This window comes from Tenebrio molitor, chromosome 2 (assembly GCF_963966145.1).
Source record: "Tenebrio molitor chromosome 2, icTenMoli1.1, whole genome shotgun sequence".
NCBI classification, from domain to species: domain Eukaryota; kingdom Metazoa; phylum Arthropoda; class Insecta; order Coleoptera; family Tenebrionidae; genus Tenebrio; species Tenebrio molitor.
In genome coordinates, this window is record NC_091047.1 from 11,860,805 (window position 1) to 11,865,915 (window position 5,111).

A 5,111-nucleotide genomic window follows, 5' to 3' on the forward strand; every position below is an offset into this window, starting at 1 on the left:
GAGCAATAGAGGGTTGCTAACATCATCGATAGCAATTTCGGAGTCCGCATTGGATAAAAATGCCTGCTCGTAACATGGCGGACCCTTAACCAAAACTTGGCAACTATCTGTAATTATAAGAGGGCCCCTTCTGAATGTTATGAATATTGAGACGGCCACAAGCTATAATTAACATAAGATCTGAAATTCCACTTCGACGGTCGAATTTCAAACTACCGGCATACTTTACCAACTTATCGATTGGATGCTGGCTTTGTCTTGGACCGTCTCTCTCCATCCTAGAAAAAAATCATTCGTATCGTCGAGTTGTTGTTTTTATCGAGAAAAGTTTAAATTAATTCAGCGAGTGTTTGTGTGTGCATGTGGTATAATAAAGCGAGGAACCCCGGAGCTCTCTATACTTTAGTCTTACTGACTTGCAACTTCCCAACTCTGTAAGCTCGAGTAAGCTTCTCGTTTAGTTCCTAATTTGTACATAAAGCAAGTAAAGCTTCTACCGCAGGGTTCTTACCTCAACTTTGAATCCATCTTAGACCACAGATGTGTTTTTGTTAACACTTGATCGATGCCGATAGACGCTGAAACAAAAACGCTTTTCGCTCACTCAAAAGGTACTCTCCGATTATTATTAAAACAAAAGCTAAAATCAAGTTTAACTAGTCAAAATTACTAATATAATACATTTTAACGAAAAACAGCTGAGTTTTCCAGCAAAGTGTCTGTTAAATTTTCTTTAGATAGCTTTTTAGAAAAATGTAGATAAACTAATAATATTTAAAGCGATAAAAGTCGTAGCACCACACCTTTCAAGCAAATTATATAAAAAAAAATTATAGCACGAGTTGAATGGAGCTCCTCCGATTTCACGAGTCATATCATCGATTACTAATCATATCAGGATTAGGAGTTTATATTTGATGTGAAAATACATATAATAATAAATGAATAATTAAGTAAAATTTCGATCCATAAATAGATAAAATATAAATAGATTTGATTATTGATAACTGAGTTTTTTGGGACTTACTAATTGCTTTTCCTTATATTAGCCCTGTCTCAATTATTAGTATATCTGTTTTCAGTGAATAATCACGCAGAAAAAGCATTTTTAGCTATCAAACTTGACAAATATCATTACCTTTAGAAACGGACCAAAATAAGATCTTTAAAGTTATCACTGCGATATTCTCTTATTACCCTATTTTAGCCAATTAAAAGCATTGAAAAGGATTCATGAAACACATAACCCCGACCGTTTGCAAATGTCAAAAAATATGTATGCTTATTTGCTTAATTTAAATTGAGTTTAGCAAATTTTCTTCCTTGTTTTTATTCAAAGCAAAATATGTATTGGGCGATTCAAAATTCAAAATTCATTAGCTTGCATTTGATTTTTTCTACACCATCGCACATTGATTTGACAATTTTCAAAATTGTGCGACTATGAACTGTCAAAGAAATGTCAGCTCTATCCTACCTACAGAGTTGCCACATACATTTTCGTACATAGTTGCCATACTTATCCACAATCATTTTGAATCACCCAGTAATAGGTATATGTATTATAGATTTCTACCAAAATCTTTCTGGATTCTACTAAGGACTTTAGTTATTTCATTTTCAGGTTAAAACGAATTTGATTAATTCATTAATTCACATTAAAAAACAGATTTTTATTGTTATTTCAATTAATTTTATGTTACATAACTTACATAATTAAATAAAAAATATACATCTTTTCAAAAAACAGAAAATTTACACCATACTCGTATAATTCAATTTGTTCAAGATTTTGTGATATTTAATATTACATATTAGTCATTTTAATCATTTTTATATTTACTCATAGTTCGAATACTTTTAAAGCTTATTTTATTTTTAACTTAAAAATGTGCAATTATTTGTTGTTTATGTCCAGTTTCTTATGTTATAATTAAAATTTAAACAATGCTCTATTTTGATGTTAAATAGACCACTAATGTTACATACAACTATGTATTTTAAGATTTGCAAGAACTCAAATCCAATATTATAAATACTGGAAAATGTAATTTAGTTCAGTAAAGGACAAAAAAATACTATCTATTTACTAAGAAAAATATGAACTTATCAATCCATTGATAATTGAACAAAAAAGAAATAAGGGGGGGCTGTGGAAAACAAAATTTCTGAAAATATGCGGCACAACTTAATAAACTGTCACTTGTCAATTACTTTGTTGACATTTGATGAAGTTTTTACATAAATTTTATTTGAGAAAATGATTTTCACTGGAAAACACAAAATATTCATTCATAACAAAATCCCATTTTCGAAATGGAAACGTAGAAAATGGTGGTTGGATTTAACACACCTACCCAAATTTGTTCGTTACAGTTTCGACAAAAATTTGTATTTTCCTTTTGTAACCTCTCTTTATCATCATTGTTCGTATTATTGAAGCTACGACACAGGTTTTCAGAAGTTTAGTTTTTCATGGGCGCCCCTTGTCTGTTGTTTTCTTGAGCTTTACATCACATCTATAGTCTGGTCTAGAGCTAGACCATGGTATAATCTGAAAGTAATAACAAATTTCTTAGTAAATTTAGGAGTGCAAAAAATTAAGTAAAAAATCAGAATGCAAGAAAAAAATCTAAATTAAAAAAGTTGGTTTACAAAAATAAAATCGTAATATGTAATAGAAGTAAAATTGTGAAATTTAAAAAAATCATCCGATATAATTCACCACAAAAATATTTTTTGCAAATAATAACTTCATTAATACAATAATTTTTGCGCGATTGTACTCTATTTGGTTGTTTACCACGTCTGTTTCCAAGATGGTAAGCTCTGTTTACTCGTTGCTAACGATAAACTGGATGGTAAGTAATTTTTGGTGTTCTAGAACGGTAAGTAAAGTTTATTCAAAATTAATCGATTATTATAATAATTTTTATGTAGACAGAAGTTGAAGACAAGATGTGGAGGCACTTTCTGGAAACTCATAAAGCTCTTGTAGTCGGCTTTCCTTGGCGCTGCAATGAAATAGCATTAGCAAACTTGCCGCGATATTGGCATTGTCAAAATTTTCATACCCCGCATTTTCCCTGTCTTCTTGATTAGGTACACATTGAGGTTATTGGTTTCGAAAATAATTCTTCATTTATGTAGACAGAAGTTGAAGACAAGATGTTAGCACTTTCTGGAAACTCACACGGCTCTTGTAGTCGCCTTTCCTTGCTGCTGCAATGAAATAGCATTGGCAAACTTGCCGCGACATTGGCATTGTCAAAATTTTCATACCCCGCATTTTCCTTGTTTTCTTGATTACAAATTGAGATCGTTGGTTTCGAAAATTCTTCATTTATGTAGACGGAAGTTGAAGACAAGATGTTAGCACTTTCTGGAAACTCACACGGGTCTTGTAGTCGGCCTACCTTGCCGCTGCAATGGAACAATTTTAGTAACAGACTTGCCGCGACATTAGCATTGTCAAAATGTTCATACCCCGGATTTTCCTTGTCTTCTTGATTTCATATTGAGTTTGCTGGTTTCGAAAATTCTTGATTTATGTAGACAGAAGGTGAAGACAAGATGTTAGCAATTTCTGGAAACTCACACGGCTCTTGTGGTCGGCATTCCTTGCCGCTGCAATGAAATAATATTAGCGAACTTGCCGCGACATTAGTATTATCAAAATTTTCATACCACAAATTTTCCTTGTCTTCTTAATTACACGTTGAGGTCGTTAGTTTCAAAAATTCTTTATTTGTGACGCACCCCGCATTCAAAGTTTCTTCTACAATATCCACTTCGTTTTCGGAATCACTAATATCACTCATTTTACTGCTTGTTTTTCAACACAACTGGCGATATTTGCGCACAAAAACTGCAATGGCGGTAGTTGTTTGCAGATTGCCTTAGAAACGCGATACAAAAATCGACATTGTGGCAACACGATGTGAAGGGCGTCGTATCGCATTGCATTCTAGTTAGGAATGTTTTGTAATAAATATTCAATCGCGCAAAAAATCTCATAAGCATGACGAACGTTAATGACAATGTACGGATCTCAGACAATATTGGAGTCGTCGCAAGCTCCTCCTCCAAACAATTGTCTTCGATCCGTACATTGTCATTACCGTTCTTTATACTTAATATACTATTTCATTTCACGTATCTAACTAGCTCCGACTGGAAACTCCACATGTTGCTGACGCACTTAAATTGTTTGTGTTGAGTCTAGCCTGTCTTTACTAAATCTGAGACACGAATATTTGTAACAAGAACTGACGAATAGGTGATATACAAAGTGATTCTGAAATAAGTTTGAAAAAATGTGGAGTACCTTGACACAAAATAATTCTGAGTAAATGACTTTTGGGGGTGAAATCAAAAGGATGGAAATTATCCCATATCCTTGTATTTCCGACGCCTCTGAATGTAGGGAAAATTTGTCCGAATTTGTTCACTTCATTAGCAACCGATGTTACATCAAATCCACGATAAAATCGTACTATCCATTTACTAAACTCCCGCACTGTCAAAGTGTTTGTAAGTTGCCGCACTGCCGTTTTGAGGCTAGTAATTTTTACTTTAACCTTGGCGCAAAAATTTCAAATTTGAAGTTACGTTTAATACATTCGCTTTCCTTCATTCAAAGAATTACTTAGGTACACGAAATGGCTGAACAAGAAGAAGATATGAAATGTAAAAGAATACTGTTAACAGCCAGAGAGAAGCAGGATATTGTTAATTATTGTTTGGAAAGAAGAGAATTCACTCCATTAATATAACCAAACTTTTCTTGTTGACGTTTTTATAACTAGATTTTGTGTACAGGCAGCTAAAAAGGTATGTCACCATAGGTACATCCCAAAAAAAAAATCAAAAATCTGACACTGACAGTTGCGGGAGTTTAATAAACGAAATAAATAATCGAAAGAAATAATATCACGTTTATGACTGACGGGCACATTTTACGTATGATTTATTATTGTTGCTAAACTACCAGGATAATCAGGTAAAATAACAAGACCTAATTTTTTTTCGGATAATTTTTTCAATTTTACGAAAACTTTTTGCTTTGACAATTTTACGAGTTGAATTTGCGCATCCTGGTTAGGCCCGAG

At 32.9% G+C, this 5,111-nt stretch overlaps 1 long non-coding RNA gene across 3 annotated transcripts; it reads right to left on the reverse strand.

Moving 5' to 3' along the window:
• Nucleotides 1-2,878: 2,878 nt before the first annotated feature.
• LOC138124464 (uncharacterized) lies at nucleotides 2,879-4,147 on the reverse strand. 3 transcript variants are annotated; one of them, XR_011157156.1, is made up of 5 exons: nucleotides 3,688-4,147; nucleotides 3,487-3,627; nucleotides 3,283-3,423; nucleotides 3,075-3,222; nucleotides 2,879-3,014 (listed from the first exon to the last, which is right to left on the reverse strand). It is a non-coding gene; the product is annotated as an uncharacterized lncRNA (long non-coding RNA). The 3 variants fall into 3 exon arrangements; XR_011157155.1 differs by having other exon boundaries at nucleotides 3,075-3,219; nucleotides 3,487-4,147; XR_011157154.1 differs by having other exon boundaries at nucleotides 3,487-4,147.
• Between the last annotated feature and the right edge of the window lie 964 nt (nucleotides 4,148-5,111).